General features: G+C 47.0%; 1 long non-coding RNA gene across 1 annotated transcript; it reads right to left on the minus strand.

Moving 5' to 3' along the window:
• Positions 1-635: 635 nt before the first annotated feature.
• On the minus strand, positions 636-1,432 carry LOC123131000 (uncharacterized). Its single transcript, XR_006464047.1, has 2 exons — positions 1,086-1,432; positions 636-1,007 (listed from the first exon to the last, which is right to left on the minus strand). It is a non-coding gene; the product is annotated as an uncharacterized lncRNA (long non-coding RNA).
• Positions 1,433-13,834: the final 12,402 nt, after the last annotated feature.

A 13,834-nucleotide genomic window follows, 5' to 3' on the forward strand; every position in this document is an offset into this window, starting at 1 on the left:
ATTTCATTTGTATGTGGAACAGATTTACGAACAAAATAAATCTACGGATTAATTCATGGATCGTCGTTCTCAAATACTCATGGATCGCCACCGTCCTCATCTGCTCGTCATCCATAAAATCATGTGTGGTAATATATGAAAATGAATAAAGGGGTTTTTTCTAATTCTGAATCACAGTAAATCTTATGGTTCTATCCAACAAACTGGCACCACACTTTGTACAGCGGGGTGAGAAAGAACCTGGTGAGATTACCAAAATATGTTAATGAGATGATCCTAATTAATTTAGATTCTCCATGAACTTTGTGAAGATAGGAGAAGGGACACACCAGCATTGATTGCAGGGATAGACCGATGCCTTGAGGCACAAAACTGCATTGTTGTATTGAAGTGCATTTTACTTGCATACTGGGACGATCACAAAACTGCACACGTACATGCTTCAAAAAGAGATGGATGACATGAGCTAAATGAAGTCAAACATACATTCTCCAAATCAGAAATACTGAAATAATCAATGATGATTACTAACCAATCCCTGGCTATTATGCCACTGTTGTTGCACTCAAACGAATACCAGGTTAATCAAAGCACCCTCAGTGTAAAGTTTCAAGAAAAATCCATTAGAAACCATGGGACACCTGGAAAACATCCCAGAATATGCATGCATATTACAGAGAAAACGAAAAAAAATATTTTCTATATAAGTACAGTATTTTCACTGCTCAAAATATAAAACGTATACATTCATAAAGCTTCCAGCAATTCAAAAAAATAATATTTCATTAGTACGTGGAACAGATTTACAAACAAAATAGTCCATGGATCATCGTTCTCAAATACTAACAGATTGTCACCGGTCCTCAACTGCTCATCATCCATAACCTCCTGTTTGGTAATATATGCAAATGCATAAAGGGACCTTTCCAATTCTAACTTCCAGTAATTCATATGCTTCTAGCCCAACAAATTGGCACCAGACTTTGTACAGCCGGGCAAGAAGGAACCTGGCGATATTCCCCAGAGATGATCCAAATTAATTTAGGTGCTCCATGAACTCTGTGAAGACAGAAGAAAGGACGCACCGGCCATGATTGCAAGGATAGACGGATGACTTGAGGGCCATGACGGCATGCTCGTAGTGGAGGCCATCCAGCTCTCGCATTGGGGCCCCCGCTGAGGCAGTTGAAGCATGGAAGCGAGGGACGATTTTCTTTTCCGCACGATATGAGAACGGGAGGAGGGTTTGGGAAGTGAGAACGGCTGCCTGCAGATAATCGATCCCGTCCTCGCAGCCATCCGTGGAGGCAGAAGCTGATTTGTACATGAATCATAAGCAGAGGAGTCCCGTCCTAGAGAAAGAAGGAGAGGAGTCCCATGGTCGTTCTTTTCAATCTGCCCAAAAAATTTGTTTCCTTTCAGTTACGCAAGGAGATAGCCTCTTTTTGGTTATGATGGACGTAAGAGATGGTCTTTTTTTATAGACGGAAGGAGATAGCTGGAGTATATGAGTAGATATATACCTTTTTTTAAAGAGATAGAGATTTGTTAAAATATTTTTTGCGAACAGTTTGCTTCAGTTTTTTAGGGGACAATTTGCTTTAGTTAGGAGAGAAAGAAACGGTGGATTAGTAGTACGTGGCCGACCCAAACGTTCTTTTTTATCTGCACACACAACCGAACAAATCTTGGACCTTGGGTTGTTTTTTTTTCAGAATTGAGAAAAGATTCCACGGAGTATTATATGGGCTGATCTACACTGTAGTAATTCGGTCCCACCAGATTAATGGCTCCTAATTACTGATTAACGTGAGAATTTGTAGGAAGTCAAGAATTAGTATAGGTATAGATAGATAGATAGATAGATAGATAGATATATATAGATATAGATAGATAGATAGATAGATATAGATATAGATATAGATAGATAGATAGATAGATAGATTCACCGATTTGATAGAAAAAAGAGTCTAGTTTTGAAATACGTATATCACTAAAAATATGTTATGTTTCACTCAAAATATATTCCTTTGGCGGTTTTGATGAGGTAAGGGAGAAATGTTGTTGGTTTCAAGATTCAAGAAGTGGTATATGTCTAATTTCTACTGTTACTAGCAAGATGCCCGTGCGTTGCATGGAACATCAAGATCTTGTGGGAGAAAAGGATGAACGAGGGAAGGCCTATCTGCAAATGTGGAGAGGAGTGCGGGTAAATTTCCATAGTTTCCTTCCTATTCGTTAGATATAGATCGGACGGCCTATATTGCAGGATGGCAGGCACACCATCATCACCGACTATGCTTTTTTATAAGAGTAGGGATAAAAAACAGAGTTGGTGATGATGGTGTGCCTGCCATCCTGCAATATAGGCCATCCGATTTATATCTGGCGGATAGGAAGGAAACTATGGCAATTTTGAAAAAAGATACCCACACCCCTCTCCACATTTGCAAATAAGGCCTTCCCTTGTTCATCCTTTTCTCCCACAAGATAAACTACTCATACAAATGCATCTTGATGTTCTGTGCAACGCATGGGCATCTTGCTGGTTGTTGCAAAAGCCCATGTGTGTGAGAGAGAGGGAGAGAGGAGGAGGAAGGAGTGCATGTGTGACAAAGACACAAAGAGTGTGTGTGCGAGAGGTATTAGCTTAAAATGAGGCGATAGTGTGTGTGTGTGTGCACGACTGAGAGGGCGTGTCTCAAGAAGGGAAGAAAAATCTACATAGATACAAGGAGCGCGAGAGAGACATGTATGTGATAGTGGAAGCACGAGTGTGCGGGTGTATAAACCTATCTAGAGGCTAGTCGATAAATGTTTGTGAGAGAAATACGAGTCGGGGTGCGAAAGCGGGAGTTTTTGTGTGTGTGTGTGAGAGAGAGACAGTAGTCGGGAAGGGGAGTGGAAGCAGGAGTTGTGTGTGTGTGTGAGAGAGAGGGGGGGGGGGTTGTCTGGTCAGTAAACAAATGAATAATGTCAGTTTTATAACTGAGACGAAAGGGAGACCGCAACAAATGTTGTGTCCGCAGGAGACACTACAAAAAAAGACACATCCGTGACATTTTGGGCCAAACGAAATTTTTTCTGTCATACATATGACACTTCTATGACGATAATTGTGACAAAACCCGGTGTCATCATAGATGTGGTGGGCTCGTACTTCTATGACAAAAAATCATGACAGAAAATGGGCTTTTCGTCCTAGGCGGGCCGAAGACGCAGCTGCATGACATTCTTTGGGCCATCCATGACGGAAAAAACCATGGTAGAAGCGAGGGCGAGGAAAATTTTGAGGCGTTCCCGGTTACGGTGGGAGGTCGGGGGCTGAGCGATGCGCATTTCTCTCCTACACGTACACGCGTGTGTGAGGCATTGGCTCTAACTGAACCCGAGCGAGGCGTTGGGCTCTAACTAAACCCGAGTGATTGCACTGCAGGCCACGCGTTACTGAACCCGAGCGATCGATCGATGGCTGTTAACTGAAACCGATCGAGCGATTCCTTCGCTACTACTACTAACTGAAGCCGATCGATTGGATGAACAGTGAGCATTGCGGGGGAGGGGGGTTGGATGAACAGTGAGCGGTGGTGTTGCCTCTGGATGAACAGGACCCTGTGGTGTGGAGGGCTGGATGAATAGTAGACGGTGGAGGGGTGCCCGTGGAGGGGTGGTTGAACAGGACCCTGTGGTGTGGAGGGCTGGATGAATAGTAGACGGTGGAGGGGTGGTTGAACAGTAGCCGGTGGAGTAGCACACGGTGGAGGCTGGATGAATAGGAGCCCGTGGAGGCTGGAGGAGGTCGACGGTAGCTCGTGGAGGCTGGAGGAGGTCGACGGTGGAGATGAACAATACCCCGTGGAGTCCCGTTTTGCGGTACGCCACACCCCTCCTGATGAACAGGACCCCCGTTTCGACCGTAGGAGGTCAGTTTCGTCCGTTTTGCGGTACGCCACACCCCTCCCGATCAACAGGACCCCCGTTTCGACCATAGGAGGTCCGTTTCCTCCGTTTTGCGGTATGCCACACCCCTCCCGATCAACAGGACCCCCGTTTCGACCATAGGAGGTCCGTTTCCTCCGTTCCGTGGTACGCCGGGCCTCGTTTCCATCGCCTGCTCCGTCCAAGCCCTCCCGATGAACACGACCACGCATTCCGTTCCGACCCAGCCGGTTGGCTCCCACGCGTTCCGTTGCCTCCCGATGAACATGACACATTCCGTTGCCTCCCCATGAACACGACGCATTCCGTTGCCTCCCCATGAACACGACGCATTCCGTTGCCTCCCCATGAACATGACGCATTCCGTTGCCTTCCCATGAACACGACGACGATGCTGTTTCTCCGTTCCGACCCAGCCATGTACACGATCCCTGGCCGTATGTATGCGCGAGTAGGCGTTCGAGACCCTGCCCGTATGTACACATACGTGACCGTACTTTCTTTCTTGCACCCTGGCCGCTGCACATACGTGTACATGCTACGTGCGCGCCTCTACTACGACACGTGCGCGCCTCTACTACGACACGTGCGCGCCTCTACTTCAACCAGTATGTACGTACAAGTTCGCGACCAGAATGACAATGCTACATACGCTTCGACCAGGTGGGTCCCGACTGTCAGGCACTTCCTTGCCTGCGAAGATGTAGCTGGTGGGTCCCAGCAGTCAGGGGGGCGAATCGTTTTTTTCTCGGACGCACTTCCTTGCGTGTGAAGGTGTAGCTGCTGGGTCCCAGCAGTCAGGGGGTGGGGGAATCATTTTTTTGCCCGGACGCACTTCCTTGCGTGCGAAGGTGTAGCTGGTGGGTCCCAGCAGTCAGGGGGTGAATCATTTTTTTCGGACGCACTTCCTTGCGTGCGAAGATGTAGCTGGTGGGTCCCAGCAGTTAGGGGACGAATCGTTTTTTCCCGGACGCACTTCCTTGCATGCGAAGATGTAGCTCGTGGGTCCCAGCAGTCAGGGGGCGAATCATTTTTTTTGCGAAATACAGTGGCCCGTCCGGTGGGTCCCCGCTGTCAGGTGGAGGAATAATTATTTTGCGCGTAATAAGGAGGCACTTCCTTGCGGCTGCCGTGGACCCAGCTGTCAGCCTCTCCACGTACAGTCCACGTCCGATGGAAGTTGTTCCTTGACCATGTTGACCACGCCGCACCGAGAGCACCAGGGCGGTGGACGACGGCGAGGCCTAGGAAGGGGGCGATGCGGAGCCGGGGAAGACGCAGCAGTGGATGCACACTCGGAGAGGAGTACAAGGGTTCACTAGTTCGGCTGCGCTGCCGTCGCCGCAGAATAACAGGGGGTGTGGGTGAGTGGAGGGATGGCCTGGCCAGCGGTGGGAGTAGTAGGGGGCGGTGAGGCCTCCACGGCAGCACAGCCGGCCACGGGAGGCAGGAGCAGGCGGCACGACCGGTGCTGCTTTGGGCGGCTCAAGCAAGAAGGCCAGAGGTTGAAGAAGGACAACGACCGTTGGATGGACATCGTATGGGCACTGCAACTAGAATCGTTTATATTGACTAAGTTGACAAACCCCTTGGTACGTCAACTTAGTAGGCCCACAGGTCAGCTTCGAAACGGTGCGCCCCAGATGTCAGGGGGAGGAATCATTTTTTGGGCGGGTGAAGCTAGAATATCCGAGATTGAAGAAGAAGCACGGCATCCGTTGGATGGACATCCAACGGCCACTGCTGCTAGAACCGTGTGTTAACTATAAGTTGACAAAGCCTTGCATACGCGTCAAGTTAGTAAGGCCAGAAGTGTGTGGCAGAGAACTTATAGCCCATTTGAGATTTGTAAGGATGTGTAGCCCATTTTTGAATTCTAATGGAATTTAGTACAGCCCATTTATAGTTTGTTAAAAGTACAGCCCATTTCAACCAACCGTTCAAAACAGAATTCAATAAAATTTCCCACATTTTGATGGGATCCGAAATATTTTTATCCCGAAATTTCTAGTGAGATTAAATGCAATTTCAATATAAATTTATATTACGTAAAAATCCAACGAAACATTGCGCTCACAACAATTAATGAAATTAAAATTTTCAATATCTTTTATAAAGTAATCACGTGTTTGGTGCATTTTTTATAGTTACTGCCCAGTTTTTATAATTACATCCCATTTATTATTTCTTAAAGCTCATTTTCTTATTAAGCCTAATGCATCCCTCCTAGGAAAGATTTGCAGCCCAGCGGGGCGGAGAATAACAACTTGACCTTGCCTGGATATTCCTAAAAAAAGTATAGCTGGGCTAGCCATTTTCAGCTTGAAAAAAAATTAATATCTGGGCTGGATATCTGGCCTGGGCTAGACGGGCCATAGCCCGCCCATTTAATACCTGCTGCGATGTTTTCGTTGTTGTTCACAGGAGAAAAATTAATATCTAGGCTAAACATCGAAAAACTCTGTAGTGCTCACACCTCAAAAACACAAATACTGCTCGAGCTGCTTGGTCCCAGCTGTCGGCCGCTTCTTATGCAATTCTCTCATTTATTGACTACTACATAGGTTGACAATGGTGTGGGACCGTGATGTGAGGAAACCAGGAGGAAGCAAAATAAATTATATATATATATATATATATATATATATATATATATAATAAGGAGGCACTTGCATACGTGAGGCTATGGACCTGGTGGGTCCCCATTGTCATCCTCTCCAAGTAAAGTCATCTCCTCGCCCGCGCGCGCTTTCCGCCCAAAACAGTCAGCGCCGCCCGCCCCGCTTCCCGGTGCAGGCGATTGCTCCGCCTTCAAACGACACAAGTGCCGTCCGTCCGTCCATCTGCCGCCCGCATTAATGATATGTGGTTGCCGAGGCGGCTACTCCGGCGCCACACATCCGTCCATCCGCCCGCCCACCATTGCTATATAAACTGCTGCACCGGCCATAGCCACAGTCATCCGCATTCGTTCCCTTTCTCCTGTCCACACCACTACTGCCCACCATGGCTTCCTCGCACTCCAGCGCTCTTCGGGACGGGCGGACGACGGACCACAAGGAGATGGCAGCCATTGCTGCCGACCGGCTGGCCGGCAGGCAGCCGGAGGACGATGACGTCCCAATGGAGAACATGGTAGTCGATGATCCGGTGCCAACCCCCTCCTCCGTGCCATCCTCGTCAGTGCATTGCACCATGACCATCGGCGAGGCTCGTGCCCAATATATGGGACAGGGTGAGGCAGATGCGTGAGGAGCAGTTCCGGGAGGCGCAGGCCGACGCCGCCTACAACCACCATCTCCTCCAGGAGAACCTGCGGGCGGAGGAGCAGATCGCCACGGAGCGGGCGGAGCAGGAGGCGCTGCTCGACTCGTACCGCTCCGCCCGCAAGGGCCGCCTCGAGCGCTGGTGGTACCGCATGCAGGTGGCGGAGGCTGCGGCCGCCTACAAAGAGGCTAGCAAAGAGGGCGATGAAGCAGGCGAGGCGCTGTTTGGCAAGACTGAGGACGAGGCAGAGGACAATGCCAGCTCCGATGAGTCCCCGCTCCGCTGGCGTCGACGAGGCCCTGCTCCTCCGAGGCCCCGCGGCACCAACAACGAGGTAGAGGACACTGCCGGCTCCGCCGAGGCCCCGCCACGCCAACAACGAGGTAGAGGACATCGCCGGCTTAGTCGAGGCCCCACCCTACCGGCAACGAGATAGAGGACATTGCCGGCTCCGCCGAGGCCCCGCCCCACTGCCAACGAGGCCGCGCCACACAGAAAACAAGGAAGAGTAGAACACGGTAGGTCGCCGCTGCTATCCTTTGGTTGAAGCCAAGCTAGGCGGGTTGACCATTGACGGCCGGTTAGCTTCTTGGCGGCGACGTGGAGTCGGAGAGCTGCGCTGGAGAAGAACGCTGCTTCTACTTAACTGCTGGTGCAGTTGGCGGAATGACACATGGGCCCAACAGGCCACATGTCAGTTACGCAACTACACCTGCAGTTAAGTCACTGAAGCTTCTGTTCGGCTCAGCGGGACACATGTGGGTAGCTTCGGTTAATTAATTATACCTCCAGCGCACCCCTTTTAGTTGAAGAATGTATGAAATGTAATGAAATCCAGCATGTTTATATGAAATCCGACCGTGTATGAATGAATTTATTTTCATTAGTTCAAATTCCTGTATCACTGGCATTGGATGAACATGCAAAACAATACGTACTAGCATTATTCCCAGGGTGATCACCTCGTTTGCAGCAGTTTCACATGTACTCCCTCCGGTCCTTTCTAGTCTGCATACAAGTTTTGTCTGCAGTCAAAGTATCTCTACTTTGACCAATCTTATACAAAAAAGTATGCACTTTCACAATGTGCGAAGTAAAAAGGAACAGAAGGAGTACAAAGAGTTTGAGCAGCTTTTTAGCGTTTCTGTACATTGCAATCAAACACACAGGCCTGGCAATTCATAGAGAACATTCAAAACAATCGATGATTATGCATCTCAGCGACTCACATGTCAGAGGCAATATTTACTTCACAACTAAAGAATAAAGAAAAAATTGATCGACGCTGCTGACAGCAAAGGGCGTCCCATTCGAAAATATCAAACGCATGTCTTGCTAAAATCAATGAGCAAAATTTGACAAGGTTGTCCCATTCCAAAATATCAAATGCCTACGATTGTGGAATGGGCAGGGTTTGCCATCAGTTCGGACATTGACATGGCACCTCGTGCTAAATAAACCAGCTGTTCTTTTTGTGCAGTTCCACCAAAATCAACCAAATTCGCGCGTAGCTTGTATGATTTCGCCCTTATATGTTGCAACGCCTTGAACTTATCGGCACCTCCTTTCTTGTGGTGGAAATGAATGATTCGATGTATTCATGAACATTTTGTGCAGTTCCCATTGAAATCAAGCTGAGCACCCCTGTTTGCACAAATACAAAAAAGTGATTAGTATAAAGCAAACTGTACTATGAATTGACAGTTTCAACAGGCACATACATGGTCCATGTAGAGCACACTTTTAGAAAAATGGAACTCACCAGAAAGAATCCTAGAACAACATTGTACTCGCGCATCACAGCAAAAAAATGGAGATTTGTCAGTCCTTCTGAGCTGAAGTTAGTTTGGTCTTGTGGGGAGTAATGTAACCATCCTTCAACTGCTCCTTCTGATGAGAAGATAGACAGGGCTTCTTCATCCTGGCATAATCGGAACTAGTCACTTCACGTACTCCATATTCTTCTTCAGAGGAAGATGATCCTGTTGTGCAAAGACAAGAGGACTACTAAATGCTAGCATCCCTGTTTGCTCGAAAAAAGGAAAGGAAATATTTAAAACAACACAGATGAAGCACTTCTCAAGGACAATACCACTTTTTCATGACAGTATCTAAACAGTAGCACAACACCAATAGAGATGACAAAGCTCAATCATATGGATGAAATCAGTGGGCGAGTACCAACCTTTGTCAGGAGGCTTATTGTGTAGAGCATACAGATGAAGCACTTCTCCGGAACCATCTGTTGCTATCTACGGTGGTGGCCATGCTTACTATATACTCCTCGATTAGTTTAATGTTTCCAACATCTTCTTGTGCAGTTCCACTAAAATATATGGTATCTTCAAAGAAGATCCCTGTTTGCACAAGTAGAGATAATTACATATTACATTAAGAGTGGCATCAAATCAGTGGCAAAACAATTGCTCGTTCCAGCCATAGCAATAAATTAAGATGCAAAACTATATCATTACTTGTGTCATCACAGTTCCAGTGCTTCATTACAGCACCGGGAGTTGATTTTTGTTTTTCTTCCGCTTGTTCTTCCCCTTCATCACTTGGTTCAATAACAGACAAGCTTCGCCTTCAATGTAAGATTTGGCATGTCAATTAGGGAGCACAAGTATAGTACTAAACTTAATTTTCTGATGAAAGTGGCAAAATACAGGCCAGCAGTTGTGAAATATCCTTATCTTACCTCAATGGGATATTACGGTGCACATACAGATTGGAAGTCTTGTCTCCATTTGTGCAGTTCACTAAAATCAAGCAACATTATCGTACAAGTAGCACAACATATGAAAGCACACTGCAGAATCATGTGAAAGAAGGCTAGTACTGACCTCTCATGATGCGGAATTCAAACAACTCACAAGAAGAAGATCTGAACCAAATTCGCCTTAACGGATAGGAAGTAAGATCTCCTCTTGTGCAGTTCCACTAAGATCAAGCAATCAAGCAACGTTGTCGGTGTGACATTTTGGTTGAACTGCACAAAACACTCTTAAAACAAAAGTGTTTTGTGCAGTGCAACAAAAGGTCACAATGGCAACGAGGTGAAGTAGATAACCCTGTTTACACAGAGGTGCAAAGGAAACAATTAGTGGTCAATAACGGTGGATGACACAGAAGCCAACAAAAAGAAGCATCTACCTTATCTAAATGGGAAAGAAAGCAAGACAGTAGCATTTCTCAAACGGTGGCATTGATTAATATTAACATAGAGATTATATTAACAATAAAATTCGTTAAACATGTAATTTGCTTTTAACTGTGGCATTGCATCAATTTTCCAGCGGCATTATTAGAGGGTGTTTGTTTACAGGGACATTTTGGTGTAGGGACTAAAAAAACTCCGTGTCAGTCCCATCTAAACCAAACAGGAGGGACTTTTAGGGACTAAAAGTGGGCATTTGGGACTAAAGAAAGAAGACCCCGAGGGAGTCTTTTTGGGACTTTTTCCAACAGTTGCCCCTGCCACGCATCGCACCTTGTCTCTATTAGTTCATTACTAGGGGTAACATGGTCTTTTAGCATGTCATTTAATAACCTCTAGTCCATGTTTAGTCCCTGGAACCAAGCAGGTAGGGACTAGGGAGTTTTTAACCAAACAGGGCCTTAGATTAACAACAGCTAATGAGTTGCACGGGACAGTGGACGCACCAGCACCATGTGCATCTACCGATGTACTGTGGTCATGCACAGTCTGTTGCAACAAAGAACAAACAACCAAGGAGCATATTTGTGTTGGTCCCAGTTTTGTTATCTTTAGACACCTTTCCCTATGTGAGCGCAGCAAATCTAGTCCTGCTCAAACTCTATAGCCTTGTCCCTTCCTTTCCTTTTTGAACTAGTACTTTCGCCCCTTCCTTTCCTCTTTGAACCATGTCCTCCATTTATGCGATACAACTTTCCCCACTACTTTCCCCCATTCCTTTCCTCTTTGAACCACGTCCTAGATTCATGCTATACAACTTTCCCCCTTCATTTCCTCTTTGAACCACGTCCTAGATTCATGCTATATACAACTTTTCCCACTACTTTCCCCCACTCCTTTCCTCTTTGAACCACGTCCTAGATTCATGGTATACATGCAGCTAGAGCAATGCATGTGGAGTAAGTAAATTATACCTTAAGGTTCTTGGGGCGTGGTTTGGTGGGCGACGGGACGACAGCGAAGAAGAAGGGGTTGGAGGCCCTCCCACGCCGCCGCTGGGTGGAAAGTGAATAGCTGCGCCGGTAGTCCCTCGCCGACGGCGACAACGTTAAGCCTCCTTCCCTTCCCAGTGGACGGATCATGCCGGCTCTTTGAGCAGCAGCGAGGGGGGAGAGAGGCCAACGAAGTCTTGTTTAGATCTGGAGAGGGCGAGAGAGTGTGAAGAGAGCAGCTACAAGCGCTGAGGCTCTAGCCGGAGAGGGTGAGAGAGTGTGAAGAGAGCAACTACAAGCATTGAGGCTCCAGCGTGTATATATATACTGGAGAGAGAGTGTGAAGCATGCAAACCCTAGAAAACATTTTGACCAATCAAAGAATCCTCCTGGCACAAATTATGCTCAAGTGTAGTTATCGAACCTGAGACCTCAAGTTTGATGAGCGAACAGGCTAACCAGCTACACAACCCTCTCGTTATGTTCAACGAGAGGGAAATAACCTTTTATACATTCCTGCATTCGTGTGACAAGCATGCCGTGTTTTTTTGTGTGTGTGGGAGTCATTGGGATTTCAATCATAATCGTGTCATGTGGCTTTGGTGGTAAGACTATCCATAGTGGTGCAGAAATAATGCAGCCTTAGTCACCTTACCTCTCTCTCCACGTAGTACGTTGGGTCCCACCAGTTAGAGGGTGAAACAAACAAATTAATAAGAAAAATTAAAAGCGCCAGCGGTGTTTCTTACCTCACACATCTCGCTACTGCTCGGGAACACTGTCCAATTGATCCCTCTGTTCGCTCACGTACTATTTTAAGTGAATCCTTATTATAACATGCACACAAATTTTGGGCACTTGTATTCGACTTAAGTCAGTGTGCCACCGTATCTCGATACTTACTACTCCCTCTGTCTCGGTGTGATAAGTCACGTTAGAAGGTGCAACGGGACCAAGGTGCGTGTGTGTGTGTGTGTTTAACAGCATGTGTGTGTTAGAGAGAGCGACAGATCGACCTACTCCTACAGAGAGATGTTGTGTAATGTACTATTTTAGCCGCGAGAGTCGGTGCATCCTCTCGTTTCCGGGCGTGTCCGGTAGGGACATGCGGACAGCTGCCATGCTCGCTCCTGACCAGCCTGGCCCACCCAAAGCCCCTCCATCGCCCCCGCGCGCTTCTCGCCCGAAACGGTCAGCGCCACTCCAAAGAATCGGTGCCGCATTCATGCCCGGGCAGAGCGGACATGACCTCTCACTGGTGCAAGAGTGATGGTTGCTTCGTCCGTCCAACTTACTGCTGGGTCTATGTGATTTGACGGATCATTGGTCTTTATTACTGTAGGACTGCTGGATGTCCCACGCTTTCGGCGAAAGGAGGTACTACTACTAGATTACAATTTTCTCCATTCTTACTGCGGAGGCGTGCAAGAGCAGTGAAAACACGCAGGCTCAGTGATTACATGGCCAACCTCACACTATCACCGTGCGACACCTAACTCTTTACATATTACTCCCTCCGTTCCTAAATATTATTAGATGAGTCCTCGCGCATTGCCGCGGAACAGCGGTATATCTCTCTGCGCAAAATTATCGATTTCATAGAACTAAAAAAACTCTATAACTGCATGACAAATGTGGTAGCCAAACTAAATAAACTCCCATCATCATTTAGATCATCCCATGCAAGGAAAAAAGATCAGCCAACTCCTACTGCATAATGGGATTATATTTTTCTTTTTGACATGTTAATGGGACTTAAAAGCTCACTTACATGCATGCTACCGATGCATGCTTGCATGCAGACATGTTGATGTGATTTAAAACCCACTCACATGCATGTGCCACGGTATTTCTGCATGCTTGCATGTGGCTTAGTGCGGAGCCTCTCAATGTCTAGATCAGACGGCTATTATGGACTGATTTACTTGATCTAACGGCTACATCAATTTTGATGATGTGGCTCAAGGAGAGGATAGAGAATTCCTAGTAGTGGGGGCTAGCTATTACTAGTAGATAAGTCTTTGTAGAGATTCCACTACATACGGAACAAAATGAATGAATCTACACTTAAAATGCATCTATATACATCCGCATGTGGTTCATGGTGAAATCTCTACAAAGACTTATATTTAGGAACGGGGGAGACGGCGTACTAAGCAAGCTTCTCCTCGTTCTGCGAGTTGACGGGACACATCAAAAGTACTCCAGTGTATAGAGCCTTGCCTCTAAGGTAGGCCCCACATGGTTTGCCTCTTTTTTTAACATAACACGTCAAGTCGCAATTTGTTTGTTCACCCGTGGTAGACGATCCTCCCTCCACCAAGTGGACAACCAGTACACGTGCCAAATTACCACGTGGGCTGCCTTTTTCGTACAGAAATGAGCTCCACCGTGTACCCGCGCGGGTGTGGTTGGGAAAGAGACGGGAGTACGTGCGCCGTGCATGCACCTCTTCTCTTCGTGCACGTCCCCCACCTAC

The sequence above is a fragment of the Triticum aestivum genome, chromosome 6A, assembly GCF_018294505.1.
Source record: "Triticum aestivum cultivar Chinese Spring chromosome 6A, IWGSC CS RefSeq v2.1, whole genome shotgun sequence".
Lineage (NCBI taxonomy): Eukaryota > Viridiplantae > Streptophyta > Magnoliopsida > Poales > Poaceae > Triticum > Triticum aestivum.